The sequence below is a fragment of the Anomaloglossus baeobatrachus genome, chromosome 1 (assembly GCF_048569485.1).
Source record: "Anomaloglossus baeobatrachus isolate aAnoBae1 chromosome 1, aAnoBae1.hap1, whole genome shotgun sequence".
Lineage (NCBI taxonomy): Eukaryota > Metazoa > Chordata > Amphibia > Anura > Aromobatidae > Anomaloglossus > Anomaloglossus baeobatrachus.
In genome coordinates, this window is record NC_134353.1 from 514396985 (window position 1) to 514418652 (window position 21668).

Here is a 21668-nt window from a genome sequence, read left to right on the forward strand (position 1 = left end):
TTATAATAATAATAATAATAATAATAATAATATTAGGTTTTTTTCTTCCATAAAAAGTGTCACTCTTGATCATGGGCAGTGTCTGTAATTGCAGCTTATTCACAACGCACTTTTATTGAGTTGAGCCGCTATACCAGACAATTCCCATGGACAAGAGTAGCACTCTTTCCAGAAGAAATCTTCATGTTTGTCAAATCACGTACAACCAAAAGCCTTGATCCTACCTCTGTCCTAGGTGCTGATCATGGAGCTGCGGGAAAACCAACCCCTTCACGAGCAAAGGACATCTTTTGATTTTACTCTGCTGGATCTCCTTTATTGTTATTATTATTATTATTCAGACATTTTGTTTGTATTTAAATATTCAAAGGAGGGTACAAAATGACGCAGCTGCTAGTAAATGCAGTCACATTTTTATATGTATTTTTGCTAAATAATAAATCTGTATTGTAGTTCGGTGACCAGTGAAGAGGTTTCTAGAGATTATGTGGTGTTGAGCACCAAGGCTTGTAAAATCTAAGCGTCAACTGATGCTCTGTTTTATTTTTACAGCAATTTTTCCTTTACCCACTGGATGTGTTTGCGTGCCTCAAAGAAAGGCACTAATGACCTGCCTAGCGCATGCTCTTTGTGTATGTTACTCCCCCCTCCTCCTCCTCCTCCTCCTCCTCTCCTGAGCAAGTAGCTTTCTAATTCCTTCCATTAATACAAATAGGGGAAGCCTGAAAACCCAGGAGCTACAGTATTTTGAAAAACACAGAGATGGACGCAGAAATGCATGGTTGATGCACACATATAGGATTACAAGGCTTCAGCAACAGCATCATCATCGTCAGATAATAAAAAGGGATATTATAGCTCAGAGCTGGCATCACAATGCCAACATTTGGGATTTTGTCTCGTGCAAGTTGGACTGTATATTGGGACTCTTAGCTGGACACACTGAAAAGGAAAGGGCACGAAAAGGTAAGAGGCTCCATGATATGTTGTGACAAGCAAACAATGCTTGCATGGGGGATGCTTACCCTAGATAATAAGAAGACACAATCCTGTGCCAAATGCATGATGAGAGATGTGCAGTGTACCTGACATTATATCCGCACTGCTGGAAATAGCAAATCCCTTTACAATAGTGTTTACGTCCAATAATCTTACTATGCGTTTGCTTTATTGCTGAGCCACATTATGCAGAATACTGCAGCCTTGGGTACCAGCAAAGATTTATGTTCTGTCAAATATCGGCTAATTCAGCTTGGCATTAATAGGTGCTACATTTGCATGTCAGGCTTCCTTCTCAGGCTGAGCTCCTGGAATCTGGAATAGATAGGAGACAGAATAAATGTGCAGCCAGTTTGAGAACTACTAAGGAAGATGCATGGAAATCAGTGTGAAATTTAAAAACAAAGCATTAGACACATGATGACCGAGCGGGGGGCCTCGCTTTTATTTTACGTGAACCGGAAAATAGAATAAAAGGGTGATGCCGGGGTCACTCATGGACATGATGACTTATTATTTAATACTACCACAAAGTGTCTGTGAGCTAGTGAAATAAACCAGGGGGGCTGGTGTTGCTTTCAAATAATCATTGGTGGCCACATTCCCGGGGGATAGAATGCAATCTGCACAGGGAAATTGTATTTTTAATGACAGGAGGATGGATGGAATATTTGTGGACATGTGATTGAACACATATTATATGGAATTGCCCAGAATACCGAGATATACTTTATTATTTATTAATATTATTGCTAATTGTTCCTTACACTTAATGATAATGGTGATATATATATATATATATATATATATATATATATAAAAATTAAAAAAATATATATATATACACGCACAGGCACATACACACACACACACAGACAAACACACACACAGACAAACACACACAAACACACACATACAGGTATATGTATTGGAAATAATATAGTGGCTAATGTAATATATTGAACAGACTTAAGCTGAATAATAGTTTAACAAACAAACAAATAATAAAAGCAACAAAACCTGTGTAGTAGCATCTGGTGTGCATTTATTTAACATGCCAGGTCGCTGACATTCTGGGGCACATACAATGGAAAGGTTTTCAATGAATGGAGAGGGGGGTTGGTCCAAGCTGCTCACTAACTACTTAGGAGTGGAAGCAGTGCAATATACTGTATAGTTTGGTGCTTGCATTAGGAAGCAGACCGGTCATCGATAAACCGGCCATCCACACTGTGGTTTCTCACTATTTTAATTGTGTTTCCTTTGTTCTAATATTGGTGCATACTGAAAATGAAATGTGATCTTATGCTTATTGATTCGTCTGGTGGTGTATGTGTTATTTGTGGAAGGAGCCATTCTTGTTACTGTGGTAATTTCTGCACAGGGAGCAATTGTAATGTCAATTACTAGCAATTACATTAAAGAAAATTACTATAGGAGTAATGTACATAAGTTGTTTTGAGATATAAAATCCCGGTTGACATAAGACAGCCTGTGTATTTCAACATAGGGGAGTACAGTGGAAAGAAGAAATCCCATTATCACTATAATTAAGTGTTATATACTCTCAGAAACTACTGCACTTTATGTTGTGGTAGACTGCTCAAGTGTCAGAGTATGTGGTGCCCATGCTTTTACGATTGCCGAAATTCCCGGTGCAAGTCGGTGGTCATGTGATCACATTGATACGATTTGTATATTTGTGAACACATTCCAACTAGACATGTATCAAATTACTTCTATTGCAATAGACTGTGTAAGACCAGTTGGCACATGACTGCAAATATACAAATCGAATGCGTGCGATCACGTGATCACCCACACTAACCGGAAATACAGAGAAATTTTAAAAGCATGCCCACGACAAGTTAATGGCTATCCAATGTACCAGACATTCTCCTCAGAATTCCTTTATTGGTTACAGCAATCAAAGAAATGCAACGTTTGGATCATACAAGGCTGTTCTCAAGCCATATATAGTGAAAAAAAAATATCAAATTTTTTTACATCTGCATGCTGTAACCAATAAAGCAATTCTGAGGAAAATGTCAAGTGCCTAGAGATCAATTATCTTATATTACTAGCAACACAATGGAGAGTTACACAGAGATAGCATGGCTTAAGGAGTGGTGTATAGGATTTTATTTATCTTTGAGCGTGCCTACCAAACACTGTCATAATTTACAGCAACCCACAGTCACATAGAGTGACTGCAGACTTTTGTCTCAAATCCAACCTCAAATATATCAGAATGGGTTGTTATAAAAAGGAAAGTGAGTAGAATGGCAGTCACATTGGTTGCCTCTTTTGAATGAGCTTGTCAACAAATGGTCAGTAGTGATGAGCAAGCTCTACCATGCTCAGGTGCTCTGTACTCGTAACAAGCAGTTAGATGCTTCGATGGGCTCAACTTGAGCACCTGAGTATAATGGAAGTCAATTGGGATCTTGAACTTTTTTCCGGGAAATCTTACAAATACACGAATCCCAAATTGACTTCCAATATACTTGGGTGCTCAAGTCACACCCATCCAAGCATCCAAGTGCATGGTAGTGCTTTTTCACCACTACTGATCAGCTGTAACTTTTGTCAGTATACACAATCAAGAACAAGATAGCAATAGACTAGAATTTCACACATAACTATTTTCCAGATTGTAAGACGCACTTTTTTTCCCCGTAAAACTGGGGGTAAGATTATGGAGCGTCTTACAAAACGGATATGGCTTACCAGGACGGCAGTGCTAGAGCAGAGTCATAGCAGACAGGGTAACAGGACGCACTCGGGGGTGTCGCGACGGGTGCATTGAACTGACTGCTGGCTTCAATGAATCGCCCACGGTTGATGCAATAAACTTCAAGAAAATGACCGCGGAGGCGGCGTATGCACGGATTGACAAGATGGATTTCATGAAAATGGCCGCAGAGTCCTATCTATGCATACGCCGCCTCCGCGGCCATTTTCTTGAAGTGCTTCTCGTCAACCACAGGCGATTCAATGGAGCCAGCAGTCAGCTCAATGCACCTGCCACCGAGACACACCATCCTGTGACACCCTCACAGCCTGCCTGCCCACAGATTAATGGTGCCCGCCGTGACACCCCCAAGCGTGTCCTGTGACCCTGCCTCCTATAACCGGGCTCCACCACCACCGCTCTGGTAAGCCATATCCGGGGGATTCAGAAGAACCTGTAGTATCGCTGAACCTTCTGAGCAGCAACACCCCCTCCTCTGAGCCCGAAGCATCATACTGCCTCCTGTGACCTTCCTGAGCTCCTGAGCCGCTCCACCACTGCCGCTCCCCCCTGGTGAGCATTAGGATTAAAATGCACTAGGATTTTAAGACGGAACCTCATTTTAACATTAAAAAATATTTTTTGCTATTTTCCTCCTCTAAATTTGAGGTGCATCTTATAATCCAGTGCATCTTATAAAACCAAAAAATATGGTATTTATCAGGGACAGCTAATATTGCTGATTTTCTTTTTCACCTGCAAAAATATATACTCTCCAAAGTAGACATATACAGATATATACTGTAAGTAAACATAATTGCCAAATTTTGTCTACTGCTCTAACTTCTTATTGACCTATATATGGCCTCGTTAATAAAAACACTAAATGTTGGAAGTGCAAAAAAGGTAAAAAATCCCAACAATAATTCATTCCTTATTCTTCCTTCTTTCCTTTGACCCTATTTTGTTCCATTTGCAAGTAGATTGTAAAAATGTAAGGTAATTTCGATTCCCTGGAGATAAACCATTTGCCTCCTCCTCACTGTTATGTGTCTGGCTGTAAGACAACTAGCTGCAGATGAACTGATCTTGAAATTGAGCTGACCATTGTTTGGAAGAGCTAAGTTTACATGTCTGAATGTCTTGAGATTGTTAGCAGATACAGCTCTAAAGGCCCCCATATATATTAGACTAAAGTTGTCTGAAGCTGCCGATGTTGATGGGTTCGGTCGATGGTCTAATGTCTATGAGGGCACCAGCCAACTGATTGTCAAGGGAAATGTTGATTGGATATTTGCCAATAATATTGCTCTCCTTGAGATAAGGTACTGGCTGATGTGTTTTGTATGATAAAGCTACTAACTGATACAAGAGCTCCTGAATATGGGAGAATAAAATGAGTTGACTGTCGGCTGCACAATCAGCCGAAGGACCCTTCAGCTGACAGCCATCTATTATGTATCGGAATCTGTGGTAAAATCCACATGCGTAACAGGTAGATTTTCTTGTCAATTTCTTCTGTCGATTCCCTTTGGATTTTATCTTGCTCATTAAAAGAGTAAAATCTGCAGGAAAAAATAGTATACATTGAAATACTAAGGTTTAACATTTAAAAATATTAATATTTTACCAGAGAGTGTGGTTGGGACTTGGTGAAATCTCATCTATTTTGCTGATATTGTAATACGCTGGACAGTTTTTACCTGGAAAGTGCGGTCCGATAATCCTCAGCTTATCCCCTCTAGCATACCCCAAAGATTTAGCTGCGCTTCCACATTGATTTCTCTGACAGGTAGTGTTCTCTTTATCAAGTAAATGTACATTACTGGGTTTAACCCTTTCACAAGATGCACCATCTATTTACATTACAAGTATTTGTAATGCACAGCAAGGCTCCTGCTTTCACGCCAATCTCATCCACTTAACCCCTTTTTTTCCAATGCTGCTGATGTCCCCTCACTCACTATGCAATTGAAGTGGCAGTGGATTATCATGGCATCTAAAGGCCAAATGAAGGCCTCCTATCCTGGTACTCCAAAGGTAGGGATTGATAGTATGAAGGTCTCCATACAAATGACAGAAGCATTGGCCGAAACCTCTGATATTAACCGAAACATTGTAATGTGATCGGAGCATCCCAACTCTCCCCTGACAGGTGATATTGGGGGAAATAAGGATCTAGGATATCCGATTTGGAACTGATTATCCTTTTGTTCTTACAACATAAGCCACCGGCAGAGTACTCTGGCAGTGGCTCTTTCATTGAGAGCATAGGAGCATGCTCGGCATACTGTGCACTCCTGTGGATGGAGTAGGCAGTAGAGATATCTGCAGGCCAAAAGATCAGCCAAACCATCGTTCTTCCAACAGCTATTTTTTTTTGTGGAGCCAATACACTGTGTATTGCACAAATGATTGAATTGGCGTATGATTAAGTCCCTTACTGAGACTAAAAAAAGGGTGCAAAATCAAATAAAGTGTTAAAAAAACAAACATTAAAATTAGAAAAAAGCCTTTTTTATTTGTTTCATAAAAAGTATACATAATATAAAAAATTGATATTAAAATTCAAACAACAATTGCAAATTTATACCATTGTGTGTTGAAGGGTTGAAATGAAAAAAGAATTAAAAAAAATATGGTCTCCATGCTCTAAGACAGGGGTGGGGAACCTTGTAACTGCCAGGGGCCATTTGTGAATTTCTGTCAACATTTGGGGGCCACACAAAATGATGTGGCTATATTTGATCAAGCAATTAACTCACCCATATTGTGGTGGCCGGAGCTGCTTCTCTTTGGTGTGGCGGAAATTTTAGGTGATATTGATCATGTAACTGCTTTCACAACTGCTTTTCCAGGTTTGTTTTAAGGCTACTTTACACACTGCGATATCGGTCCCGATATCGCTAGTGTGGGTACCCGCCCCCATCTGATGCGCGACACGGGCAAATCGCTGCCCGTGCCGCACAACATCGCCCAGACCCGTCACACATACTTACCTGCCCGGCGACGTCGCTGTGACCGGCGAACCACCTCCTTTCTAAGGGGGCGGTCTGTGCGGCGTCACAGCGACGTCACTGAGCGGCCGCCCAATAGCAGCGGAGGGTCGGAGCTGTGCGGGACGTAACATCCCGCCCACCTCCTTCCCTCTGTATAGCGGCCGGGAGGCAGGTAAAGAGAGCTTCCTCGTTCCTGCGGCGTCACACATAGCGATGTGTGCTGCCGCAGGAGCGACGAACTACATCGTTACTGCAGCAGTAACGATAATTGAGAATGGACCCCCATGTCACCGATGAGCGATTTTGCACGTTTTTGCAACAATGCAAAATCGCTCATCGGTGTCACACGCAACGGCATCACTAATGCGGCCGGATGTGCGTCACCAATTCCGTGACCCCAACGAGTTCGCATTAGCGATGTCGTAGCGTGTAAAGCCCCCTGTAGTCTGGAGCGCAGTCAACTTTGTGATAATAAGGTTCGTAAATCATATATATCACATAACAGATGCTGTGACTGCTGTATATACATCACATAGGAGACAGGACTGCTGTATATATATCACAGGAGGCATCGGGGCACATGCATCACACGAGGGGCTCGGGACATGTATATGTCCCAGCCCCTCCTGTGATATTTATACCTCCAGCCCCTCCTGTGATATTTATGCCCCCAGCCCCTCCTCTGATACTTATGCCCCCAGCTTCTCCACTGTGATGTATATGCCTCATCATCTCCAATGTGATGTATATGCCCCCAGCCCTTCCTGTGATATATATGGCTTATCCCCTCCTGTGATGTATATGCCCCAACCCCTCTTGTTATATAAATGCCCCAAGCCCCTCCTGTGATGCATAAGCCCCAGCCTCTCCTTTGATGTGTATGCCCCCAGCATTTCCAATTGGGCACATACATCACAGGAGATGCTGGGGGCATACACATCACAGGAGATGCTTGGGGCATACACATTACAGGAAATGCTGGGATATACACATCACAGGCGACACTGAGGGCATACACATCACAGGAAACACTGAGGGCATACACATAACAGGAAACGCTGACGGCATACACTTAACAGGAAACGTTGAGGGCATACACATCACAGGAGATGCTTGGGGCATACACATTACAGGAGATGCTGGGGGTATACACATCACAGGCAACGCTGAGGGCATACACATCACAGGAAACACTGAGGGCATACACATAACAGGAAACGCTGATGGCATACATATAAAAGGAAACGCTGAGGGCATACACATCACAGGAGACGCTGGGGGCATACACATCACAGGAGGGGCTGAGTGCATACACATCACAAGAGACGCTGGGGCATAGACATCACTGGGAGGCATATATATGACTGAGGGGCACAGACAGCACTTAGGGGCATGGTCAATACAGTTGGGGCAGAAATATCACTGGGGAGCAGGCATCACTAGTGGATTATGGACAGCACTGGAGGAGCACAGACATTTATAGGGGAGCACAGACATCACTGAGGGGCATGGACAGCATGGATAACATGAGGGGGGCATGGATATTAAAAAGGGAGCACAGACAGCACTGGGGGGCATGGACAGCATTAGGGGGCATTGGGGAAAACAGATAATACATGCGGAGCACACACATCACTAGGGGAGCACAGACATTACTAGGGGAAAACTGGGGGGCACAGACAGCAATTCTGGAGCACAGACATCACTAGGAGAGCACAGACAGCATAGGGGAACATGGACATCATTGGGGGGCACAGGACTGGGGGTAGCGCACAGCACTGGAGGGTAGCACACAGCAGTGGAGGGGGCACATAGCACTATAGGTGGCACACAACACAGGGGGCACACACACAGCGCTGTGGGTGGCACACAGCACTATGGGTGTCACACAGCACAGGGACACACACAGCACTGGGAGAGGGGGCACATAGCACAGGGGGCACACAGCACCGGAGGGCAGACACACAGCATCGGAAGCCATATAGCCGCTGCTGTTCGCCTTCTTTGTTCTGTGGGACCGGAGTGCAAAGCACTAACCTCGCCCACAAAGTAAGTCTTATAGTCAGTAGTGAACGCTAGGCCGGAGCCACACTTGTATGTGACTCTTGCGGGCCTCACATATCGCATCACCCAACATGGCTTGCTGCTCTCCTGACCAGAGCCTCTTAGCTGCTTAGAAATACATGCAGCTGACCCGCTTCTGTCAGGAGAGTGTGCGGCCGTGCCGGGTGATGTGATGCGAGTCACTCACAAGTATGACTCCGGAATGTCCTCGCAGGACAGGGATTTAAAGCGCCGGCGGCCAGCCAGCGGCAAGACACTGTAGCCGGCCCGAGCACTGCAGCCCCCGGAATCTGACCGGTGGCCGCAGAAAATGTTATTGCGAGCCGCATACGGACCACACGCCAATGGCTCCCCACCCCTGTGGAGGCATCCTTTGGACTGCAGCAGCTAATCAGTGGATACAATAGTAACATTACATATGTTAGAAATTTAAGTAGCAACTTAAAACATTTTAAATAGTGGCACTTTTCTGTATGTTACTTTATATTATTTTCATTTTAATATATACTTTTACACTTAAGATAGGTTAGCTAGGGAATTGTCACAGGTGACACATAGTCATGTGGTTTCAGCATTTGTCTGTGCAATATTCTCCCTGACTTTCCATTGATTAGGCTGTTAGTATTCATTGCTATAGGTAGCTCTCCTGCTGGATTCAGCTCTCCCCCTTTTGGACCCAGCAGGAGCTCACCTTTCACACAGCTGCTGACCATCAGTATTTTCTTGAGGCTTATATATCCCTTCCTTTCTTTGGACTGGTGCAGGTGATATTTTTAAGTTTAATCAAGCCCTGGTTGCAAGCAGGTGGCTTTTACTTCTCTGTGTTATTGTTGCGGAAAGCTTTGCTGAACTTCTACCTGTGTCATCTGTAGATAAGTAGTTCATGCATTTTCCCCTGTGTGTCCTCCTTGTGTTGTCTATAGCATTTAGTGGGGTTGATGAAGAGCTCATCCCATCCGTTCCCTATTAAGGGCCCAGCACTAAGGATACCTAGGGTCAGGTATGTAGCTCGGCGCATAGGTGTAGAACCTATCTAGGATGGTGAGGCACTCCAGGTACTAGTAGTAGATTTGGTCAGGGGTCACCATCTTCCCCTTCCTTAGACAGAAGGTTTCCCTTCCCTTTTGCTGTGCGCTTGGTACTTCCCTGTGTCTAGCGTGACAGGAATTGTTTTATTTTTACTGCATCTCTAAAGATGTCATCCATTTACTTTTCAACTAGAAGTGGCCATATGAAAAGCCTAATACTACTATATACTTGAAAAATATAACATTACAGGTTATAATTTTTTAGTTTCTGTGATGGGGCGTTGATCTAGAGAACCAGCCTGATTGCTGTATGTGGAGTCTGGAAGAATTTTTTTCCCCTAATATGGGACAATTAGAATCTGCCCATGGGGTTTTGCACATTAGGCAGATGTGGACCTTAAGGATGCAGACAGGACAGCATCACATACACTGATCACATACACTGCTTTCTGTAAGGTAAAACATTTCACTGCCTGTTTAAAAACATGTTTTACCCCACAGAAAGAATCAGCTATGATTCCATGCTGTCCTGTCTGTATACTCTCTTTTGCTTTGTAATCTTGCCAGGAGCTGGGGTATGATCAGACCATGTCCCTTTACAGTCAGACACGGCCATTACACAGTACATAGCAGAGGCACATATGTATGTTTTTCACAACATGTGATCCTGGAGGTTACCAGCAGGCTAGCAGAGATTAACTCTTGCAAGTCTGACCATTAATGAGAAATATGAATAACGTTTGGAACACCATTCTAAGTCCGAACTGGGTGCAAAAACCTAAAAAAACATCACTATGGGGAGATAAGGTATGCTCACCAGTGGCTATGTAAGGGGAATACATGGAATAGCAGAAACTGCTGTGTGAATACTGACTTGAAAAATCCAATAGCTATATGCAAGAGTGAAAATGTGAAAAATGGAATCTGCATTACTGCCATGAACATATGAATCAAGAGAAATTTAGCTACTGAATTGATCAATGCAATAGAGCCCCAACACTACGCCAAAGTATTTCTCTACGTTGGGGTCCCTAGCTTGTGTGTGTCCTCTCATGCAGTTAAAAAACCTACCGTGTATGGGAAGCTGAGACCCAGGCTATTTATGCGTATGATATGGATTGGCAATAGGTGTGGTTGGGGAGGGTTCACAAACGAAAAAATACTAACAAATAGGAATAATGTTTGGAACACCATTCTAAGTCCGAACTGGGTGCAAAAACCTAAAAAAACATCACTATGGGGTCACTGGTGTGCATACCTTATCTCCCCATAGTGATGTTTTTTTAGGTTTTTGCACCCAGTTCAGACTTAGAATGGTGTTCCAAACGTTATTCCTATTTGTTAGTATTTTTTCGTTTGTGAACCCTCCCCAACCACACCTATTGCCAATCCACATCATACGCATAAATGGCCTGGGTCTCAGCTTCCCATACACGGTAGGTTTTTTTAACTGCATGAGAGGACACACACAAGCTAGGGACCCCAACGTAGGGAAATACTTTGGCGTAGTGTTGGGGCTCTATTGCATTGATCAATTCAGTAGCTAAATTTCTCTTGATTCATATGTTCATGGCAGTAATGCAGATTCCATTTTTCACATTTTCACCCTTGCATGTAGCTATTGGATTTTTCAAGTCAGTGTTCACACAGCAGTTTCTGCTATTCCATGTATTCCCCTTACATAGTCACTGGTGTGCATACCTTATCTCCCCATAGTGACCATTAATAAGCACACAGCTGGTCAATGCCCAAGCCGGCCTGTGCAACTCAGAAGCACCAGAGCAACCATAGTGGGGAGTGTCAGAATCTGTAGTGTGAACAGTGCCTGATACCGCCATGATACTTGGTGTATTTTGAGCCCAACTCCATGTGACAGCATGTATTTATACTGCGCAACTATACTCTCAGCAAATATATACACATACTGTACACATACAGTATATTGGATTTAGAAACACATTACACACATTCATGTGCAAATTACACTAATGTATACAAATTTTGTATAAGTTATACACACTTTACACACCAGCACAGATAATATACTCTTATTTGTACACCCACTGAACACACTCTTGACACACTTCCCACACATCTACACACTGCACACCAGCATAAACTCCATGCACGTTCACACTCAACATGCAGAGTGCACATAACACATGAACACATCTATTCTCCATATATAGATAATTAAATAATACTTTAATAAAGTAACGTTTTCTTTTTTCAATCTTAAAACTATGAAACTATGAAAACACTTGCACTGCCCCAGTCTACAGCAAGGTGTAGAGGCAGACAATGAAGGCAGCAACAGCAAGGGTGAGGAAGAAAGCATTGACAAGGAGCTGTACATTAACTGCTTGGGACCCATTAACATATGGCGGGCATCCTGCAGCAGCCACAGGGTACATTAGTTTAGTGACAGTCAAGGCATTTTATTTCTATAGCTATTCCTCTCTGTTCAATGAAGAAGCAGTTTCACACTAAATCACTAAATTACACCACCTCATATATAAAGTTAGATTTCACTCTAGGCAGGTGCCTACCTTAACCTAATCTTTGTCTGAGCCCTGGCCTCAAAAACAATAATATATCAAAAAAAGTTTAAAAGGGCATTTTGGCTTCTTAGCATGATGGATATCATTTTACATTATTTTAAAGGGAATTTGTCACCAGATTTTTGTCACCAAATCTGAGAACCGCATGGCGTACAAGTGCATCTTAATAAATTAGAATATCATCAAAAAGTTAATTTAGTTCAATAATTCAATGCAAAAAGGGAAACACATATTACATAGAATCATTACAGAGGGATCTGTTTCAAGTGTTTATTTCTGTTAATGCTGATGATTATGGCTTACAGCCAATGAAAACCCAAATGTCAGTATCTAAGAAAATTAGAAAATTAGCAATAAAAAATTAGAAAATTAGAATAATTACCACAAAACACCTGCAAAGGCTTCCTAAGCATTTAATATGGCCCTTTAGCCTGGTTCAGTAGGTTACACAATCATGGGGAAGACTGCTGACTTGACAGATGTACAGAAGACAGTCATTGACACACTCCTGAAGGAGGGTAAGCCACAAAAGGTCATTGCTAAAGAAGCTGGCTGTGCACAGAGTGCTGTATGCAAGCATATTGAGTGGAAGGAAAAAGCGTGGTAGAAAAATGTGCACAAGCAACTGGGATAACCACAGCCTTGATAAGATTGTTAAGAAAAGGCCTTTCAAAATTTTGGGGGAAATTCACAAGGAGTGGGCTGCTGCTGGACTCAGTGCTTCAAGAGGCACCACACACAGACGTATCTAGGACATGGGCTACAACTGTCACATTCCTTGTGTCAAGTCACTCATGACTAGTGATGAGTGAATGTATTCGTTACTATTCACTATTCGCAGAATAATATGGTATTTCAGCTATTTGTTATATAATATTATATAATGTTATATAGCGAGTAATGGTGTATTTGCCACGCTATATTCAGATGTCCCACCCAGCATGTTTGGCACCTGATTTGCAGCCACTAAACATTGTGGGCTTCTTAACCAATCACAGTAATGCTGCAGCCATCTTGGCTGTAGCATTACTGTGATTGGCTAGCTGCCGCCATTTTGTGCACAGTACACTGCCAGCATCTCTCTCCAAGCACTTCATACTCACCGATCACGGCGCAGCGCTGCTGCCATGCTGCTCCCGCTGCCTCTCATTCTTCTTCCCTATCCGCTCATTAGCCTCATTACATATTCACTGCTTCCCGCGTACGCCGGTGGCCGTGATTGGTTGCAGTTAGACCTGCCCTCACACAGAATGACAGCTCTCTGACTGAAACCAATCACTGCTGCCAGTAAGTGAGTCTATATTGTACAGTAAAATAAATAAATAAATAATTAAAAAAAACAGCTTGCGGTCCCCCCAATTTTGATACTCAGCCAAGATAAAGCCTCACAGCTGAGGGTTGGCATTCTCAGGCTGGGGAGACCCACATTTTTGGGAGCCCCCAGCCTAAAAATATTAGCCAGCAGTCGTCCGGAATTGCCGCATCCATTAGATGTGACAGTCCCAAGACTTTACCTGGCTCATCCTGAATGCCCTGATGTGGTGGCAATCGGGGTAATGAGGGATTTAATGGCAGCCCATAGCAGCCACTAAGTTCTAGATTAATCTTGGCAGGTGTCTATGAGACACCTCTCATCATTAATCTGTAAGTGAAAATAAATTAATGCAAACACCCAAAAAATAATTTATTTGGAATAAAATACAAAGCCACACTCTTTCACCACTTCATTAACCCCAAAACACCCAAGTCTGAGGTAATCCACATGAGGTCCCACGACGATCCTGGCTCTGCTACATCTGAACCTGGAGAAACCTCAAACATGTCTGATCTCTCCAGGATCCAGGCAAAAAAATGACAAGAAGGACCCAGCTTGCAGCAGTGATGTCACTCAGTTCATCAGCGGTAATATCCGAGTTCCCACGGAATGTCCTCTGGTGACCTGAAGCACTCTGGCCTAAAATGCTGGACAGTGTCTTGCACCCTGCCAGTGCTTTAACAGTGACAGTGTCGGCATGGAGGTGTGGGCTGCCCCGCACTCCCCGGACGGTATTGTCAGTGTTAAAGTGCGGGGCCTGTCCCACTCCCCGCCAGCACTTCAATACTGACTTGCAGCAAGAAGCCCTGCAAGTTATACATCGATAGAATCAGGGTCTCTGTCCCTACATCATGCTGCTTTCATATGGGGTAGCAACAATCTGGTGACAGATTTCCTTTAATTAGACTGAATTTTGTTTCAGAGCAGAATAAAACCATGGCAACATGTAGCACAGCAAGGATTTTAATTTACTCCAGAAGACTTTAGCAAGGCGAGTTTAACGCAGCTCAGAAAATATTGTACATATGCAAAATGGAAGTAAAAAAGTGATGATATTATGAGTGGTTAACCTTGATCTGTAGTGCAACCCACAGGTTGAATAGACACTTATTAACAGAGATATACTGTACTGAGGACTATATGCCAGTACTGTTGATACTAATTACTGGGATAGAATCACTTCAAGTAGGAAGCTTACTTGTATGATGCATAAATCTCTGTATAAATGTTTTCATAGTAGACTAATATAATTGTCAGTTGCCAGTGGACCAAATATCTGAATGAAAAGGAACTCATAGGGTTATATTTGAAAGCCTCAACTCATGACAAATCTTTATGAATTGACTCACGCGAGACAGGCCCAGATACTTAAAAGAATTGTCTAGCTCTGCAGCCCACCACTCTTCACTACGATTGGCACAGGTTTGGAACATGATCAAATATCCATTAGCTTGGCCAGAGACTATACAACCCCTGGCAAAAATTATGGACTCACCTGGCTCTGAGGATGTTCATTCAGTTGTTTACTTTTGTTTAAAAAAAGCAGATCACAGACATGGCACAAAACTAAAGTCATTTCAAATGGCAACTTTCTGGCTTTAGGAAACACTAAAAAAAAATCATGAAAACATAATGTGCAGCCAGTAACGGTTACTTTTCAAGACCAAACAGGGGGACAAATTATGGAATCACTCACTTATGAGGAAAAAAATTATGGAATCACCCTGTAAATTTTCATTCCTAAAACTAACACCTGCATCAAATCAGATCTGCTCATTAGTCTGCATCTAGAAAGGAGTGAACACACCTTGGAGAGCTGTTGCACCAAGTGGACTGACATGAATCATGACTCCAACAGAAGAGATGTCAATTAAAACAAAGGAGGGGATTATAAAACTTGAAAGAGGGTAAATCATCATGCAATGTTGCAAAAGATGTTGATTGTTCACAGTCAGCTGTGTCTAAAATCTGGACCAAATACAAACAACATGGGAAGGTTAAAGGCAAACATACTGGTAGACCAAGGAAGACATCAAAGCGTCAAGACAGGAAACTTAACCCCATAACGATGGCCTAAAGTCTCAAGATGTCGGAAAAACAGGGTACTTGTTCTGTACCGACGCTTTGAGACGTCATGCCAAAAAAGCTAGTAGCTCCCCCCAGCGACGGAAAATCTCCAGGGTTTCAGCTACTGGGGGTAGCTGAGACCCTGGAAATCATGATTCAGGACGTTTTTTCTGGTCCCTGCTCATGTGATCACCGGTATACACCGTATACCGATGATAACGTTATAGTAAATGACAGCGCCGGTAAAAAATAATTCATCTCCCACCTGGCATGATCAAACATGTCAGCTGGGAGATAAATCTCATCCCCGGTCCCCCAGTGTCGCCAAAGGGCCCCCCCGACCCCACACCCCCTCCATAATCCAAGATGGCGACGCGCACACCAACGCGCACACCGGTGCGCCGCCCGCATTCATCTTCCTCCTCTGATTTCTGTCACATGTGCCATGACACATGCGACAGAAAACTGCTCCCCAGGCCCTGCCTGGTCACCCCCTATTCCCCCCGGTGTTCCCTGGTGTCACCCGTACCTGTCGCAGCGCTGATCCCCCGCGGCCCCCACCTCCTTCATAGTGCACGCTGGTCACATGCGCAGAGCACGGCTGTCAGCTCAGCTTCCTGCTTTGCTTTCAGAAACGCTGGCTGGCTGTTCGCACTCTGCAGCTGTGACCCAGGGAGAGTGGGTGCAATGTCATTGCACCCACACTCCTCACATGGAGGGTCTGCACTCCTAGAAAATGGGGGATACGTTCCTTGAACGTGCCCCCCATATTCTAGAAGGTCCAGAGTCGTCATGGGACCTCCAAAATGGATTACAGAGGACTCCATTAATTACCCGATACATTTTTTTTTGTTGTCATTTTTTTTTTATTACTGTCAATTAGTTATGTCAGGTATCAGATAATCGCCATGACATAACTAACTGCTGGGCTTGATGCCAGGTGACATTACACATCTGGCATCAACCCCATTTATTACCCCGTTTGCCACCGCACCAGGGCAACGGGCTGAGCTGGGGCGAAGCGCCAGAATTGGCACATCTAATAGATGCGCCACTTCTGGGGCAGCTGCGGCTTGCTATTTTTAGGCTGGGAAGAGTCCAATAACCATGGCTCTTCCCACCGTGAGAATACCAGACCCCAGATGTGAGCTTCACCTTGGCTGGTGATCTAATTTGGGGGGGACCCCACTTTTGTTTGTTTTTTAAAAAAAAAAAAACAGCCTGGGGAGCCCTCCAAATTGATCACCAGCCAAGGTGAAGCTGTCAGCTGTGGTTTTCAGGCTACAGCTGTCTGCTTTACCCTAGCTAGCTATCAAAAATAGGGGGGACTCCACGTCATTTATATTAATTTTTTTTTGGGGGGGCTAAATACAAGGATAGGCACCCTTTAGTGCCACATGAAAGGTACTAAAGGGCGCCAGCTTAGAATATGCAGGGGGTGGGACGTTATATTTGTTTGATATCTATCCATTCATCCATTGTAGCATTTTAGGCTTTGCAGCGTTTTGGGCGCAGAGTGTTTTCCCTGCATCCATAACGCTGCGTTGTGCAGTAGAAGCACAGTAGAAGGATTTTTAGAAATCCCATGCCCACTGTGCTTCTTTTCTCCGCAGCATAAACCGACCTATGATGCAGCTTCCCGAGCCTCAGCATGTCAATTTATGCAGTGGAGACAAGTGTTCTCTGCAGGTAGAATAGAGCTAAAGTCCACAGCAGCCTGAACCCAAATCATGGGCATGGGCAGCTGCGTTCTCCCGTGGACAACACTCACATCTCTGCAGGAAGGCTGACACTGTGTACTAGACGCCGTGTTGCTGAATCATGGTCACATAGCCTAAAAGTGAGAAATTTGTTGCTACAGCAACATTTTTGTGAAGTACCTGTGGATTCAAAATGCTTACAATACTCCAGAATAAAATCCTTGAGGGGTCCAGTTTCCAAAATGGGGTCACTTGTGGGGGGTTTCTGCTGTACAGGTACCAAAGGGGCCCTGCTAATGTGACATGGTGCCCGCAATTTATTTCAACTTTTCCAAAATTCAAATGGTGCTCCTTCCATTCCAAGCCCTCCCATTTATCCAAACAGAGGTATTTCGGCCACATGTGGGATATCTTTGCACTCATAAGACATTGGATAACAACCTGTGGGGTCCCCTTTTTGTTGTTGCCTCTTGAAAAAGTAAGAAATTTGATGCTAAAGCAACTTTTTTGTGAAAAAAAATGAAAATTTTCAATATGGCGACCTAAGCTTATCAAATTCTGTGAAGTACTCTTGGATTCCAACTGCTCACTATACACCTAGATAAAAGCCTTGGAGGTGTCTTGTTTCCAGAATAGGGTCACTTGTGGGGGACCTCCACTGTTTAGGCACCTTAGGGGCTTTCCAAATGCAACATAGCATCCGCTAATGATTCCAGCCAATTGTGCAGTCAAATGGCGCTTCTTCCCTTCCGAGCCCTGCTGTGCACCCAAACAGTTGATTCCATCACACATAAGGTATCAGCATACTCAGGAGAAATTGCACAATAAATTTTATGCTGAATTTTTTTCTTTTTACACTTGTAAAAAAAAAGCTACCTGCTTGAAGAAACTATTTTGTGGTAAAAATGTATTTTTTTTATTTTCACAGCTCAATATTATAAACTTCTGTAAAGCACATGAGGGTTCAGGGTACTCACCAAACATCTAGATAAATTCCTTGAGGGGTCTATTTTCCAAAATTGGGCCATATGTTGGGGAGCTTCACTGTATAGGCACCTCAGGGGCTCTCCAAATGCAACATGGCGTCCGCTATTGATTCCAGCCAATTTTGCAGTCAAATGGCACTCCTTCCCTTCCGAGCCCTGCCATTCGCCCAAACAGTTGATTTCCACCACATATAAGGTATTGCCAAACTCAGGAGAAATTGCACAATTCAATTTATGCTGAATTTTTTCCTTTTACTCTTGAAAAAAAAGCTACGTGGTTGAAATAACAATTTTATGGTAAAAATGTATTTTTTTTATTTTCACAGCTCAACATTTTAAACTTCTGTGAAGCACCTGGGGGTTCAGGGTACTCACCAAACAGCTAGATAAATTCCTTGAGGGGCCTTGTTTCCAAAATGGGGTCACTTGTGGGGGGTCTCTGCTGTTTAGGTACCTTAGGAGACCTCCAAATGCGACATGGTGCCAGCAATCTTTTTCAGCCAAATTTCCTTTCCAAACTCAAATATTGCTCCTTCCGTTCCAGCCCTCCCATTTGTCCAAACAAAGGTTTCAGACCACATGTGAGATATCACCGCGCTTATAAGAAAGTGGATAACAAATGTTGAGGTCAAAATTTTGGAATTACCTCTTGAAATAGTGAGAAAATTGATGCTAAAGCAACATTTTTGAGAAAATTATTAACATTTTCAATATGACATTGTAACGTTAACAAAATCTGTGAAGTACCTGTGGGTCCAAAATGCTCACTATACCCCTAGATAGAAGCCTTGAGGGGTCTAGTTTCCAAAATGGCATCACTTGTGAGGGGTTTCTTCTGTTTAGGTACCTTAGCGGACCTGTAAATGCAATATGGTGCCCACAATCTATTTCAGCCAAATTTGCTTTCGAAAATTCAAATATTGCTCCTTCTGTTCCGAGCCCTCCCACTTGTCCAAACAGAGATTTCTGACCACATGTGGGGTATCTGCGCGTTCATAAGAAAGTGGGAAAAAAGTTTTGGGGTCCATTTTGTTGTGTTATTTCTTTTAAAAGTGAATAAATTTGGGTTAGAGTAACATTTTTAGGTAAAATTACATTTTTGCTTTTTTTCATTCCACATTGCTTTTGTTCATGTGAAGCACCTGAAGGGTTAATAAACTTCTTGAATATGGTTTTGAGTACTTTGGGGGTGCAGTTTTTAGAATGGTGTCACTTTTGGGTATTTTCTGTCATCTAGGCCTATCGAAGTCCCTTCAAATATGATGTGGTCCCTAAAAAATGGTTTTGTAAATTTTGATGTAAAAATGAGAAATCGCTGATAAACTTTGAACCCCTCTAACTTCCTAACAAAAAAAAATTTGTTTCCAAAATGTGCTGATGTAAAGTAGACAAGTGGGAAATGTTATTTATTAACTATTTTTTGTCACAGAACTCTCTGGTGTAATGGTATAAAAATGCAAAAGTTGAAAATTGCTAAACTGCTTTTTACCGCCCGGCTAAACTATCAGCTGCTGCTGTCGGACAGTAGTCTGCACAGAAGTGTGTAGTTTTTTTTTTTTTGCACTGATGCATCATCTGATGGTATAAAAGCCGTTTATACAATCAGCTGCTGTGTCATGTGATTCAGGCCCTTGAACCTGACACATCATCTGATCGCTTTCTCTTACAGCAAACCGATCAGATGATATTGGATCCGGATTGGACGGCGCGGGACCCTTGTGCCAGGATTACTGCGGAGGGGGGGTTCTTTATTTTAATAAAGATGGAGTCACTAATTGTGTTGTGTTTTATTTCTAATAAAAATATTTTTCTGTGTGTTGTGTTTTTTTTTATCTGCACTAGAAATTCATGGTGGCCATGTCTAATATTGGCTTGACACCATGAATTTCAGGCTTAGGACCAGTTGATAATATACAGCTGGCCCTAACCTCATTATTACCCAAGCGAGCCACCCTTCACCAGGGCAGCTGGAAGAGTTGGATACAGCGCCAAAAGATGGCGCTTCTATGAAAGCACCCTTTTCTGGGGTGGCTGTGGATTGCAATTCACAGCAGGGGTGCCCAGAAAGCTTGGGCACACTGAGCTAAGGATTCCAAACCCCAGCTGCCTACTTTTACCTGGCTGGACACAAAATTTGGGCGAAGCCCACATCATTTTTTTTAATTATTTCATGAAATTCATGAAATAATTAAAAAAAAAAAGGGCTTTCCTATATTTTTGGTTCCCAGCTGGGCACAAATAGGCAGCTGGGGGTTGGGGGCAGCCCGTAGCTGCCTGCTGTACCTGGCTAGCATACAAAAACATGGCGAAACCCACTTAATTTTTTTTTGGGGGGGGGCAAAAAACTCCTGCATACAGTCCTGGATGGAGTATGCTGAGCCTTGTAGTTCTGCAGCTGCTGTCTGTCTGTATGGAGGAGAGCAGACAGCAGCTGCAGAACTACAAGGCTCAGCATGCTCCTTTCACTAGTGTATGCAGGAGAGCAGACAGCAGCTGCAGAACTAAAAGACTCAGCATACTCCATCCAGGACTGTATGCAGGAGTTTTTAGCCCACCAAAAAAATGACGTGGGCTTCGCCATATTTTTGTATGCTAGCCAGGTACAGCAGGCACCTACGGCTGCGCCCAGCCCCCCAGCTGCCTATTTGTACCCGGCTGGGAACTAAAAAAATAAGGAAGCCCTTTCTTTAATTATTTCATGAAATAATTAAAAAAAAAATCGACTTGAGCTTCGCCCCATTTTTGTGTCCAGCCAAGTACAACTAGGCAGCTGGGGATTGGAATCCTCAGCACAGGTTGGCCTGAGCTTTCTTGGCTCCTCTGCTGCGAATTGCACTCCGCAGCCGCCCCAGAAAATGGCACTTTCATAGAGGCGCCATCATCTGGCGCTGTATCCAACTCTTCCAGCTGCCCTGAAGCCCGGTGGCTCGCTGGGTAATAATGAGTTAATACTAGCTTTGCTTTACTATCTAGTATTAAGCCAGTGATTCTTAATTCAGGCAAGTTTGATCTGGCCATTAAGAATCTCCAATAAAGGGTTAAAAAAAACCTCACAGAGAAAAAATACTTTAATAGAAATAAATACACAGACACACTTAGAGACTCCATGTTTATTACTCCCTGTCAGCCCTCCATGATCCATGGTCTTCTGTCTTCTTCAACCCATGCAGGACTGCTACATCAGACAGCACTGCATGGGAGGAAGAACGCTGCTG

At 43.2% G+C, this 21668-nt stretch overlaps 1 protein-coding gene across 1 annotated transcript in view; it reads left to right on the forward strand.

Moving 5' to 3' along the window:
- The first annotated feature begins 675 nt into the window (after positions 1-675).
- The window catches only part of PLPPR1 (phospholipid phosphatase related 1), a 332039-nt gene continuing 311046 nt past the window's right edge, over positions 676-21668 (forward strand). Inside the window, exon 1 of the mRNA XM_075316151.1 lies at positions 676-966. The gene's annotated coding sequence lies outside the window, so the exon portion shown is untranslated. The remainder of the gene's footprint in view (positions 967-21668) is intronic.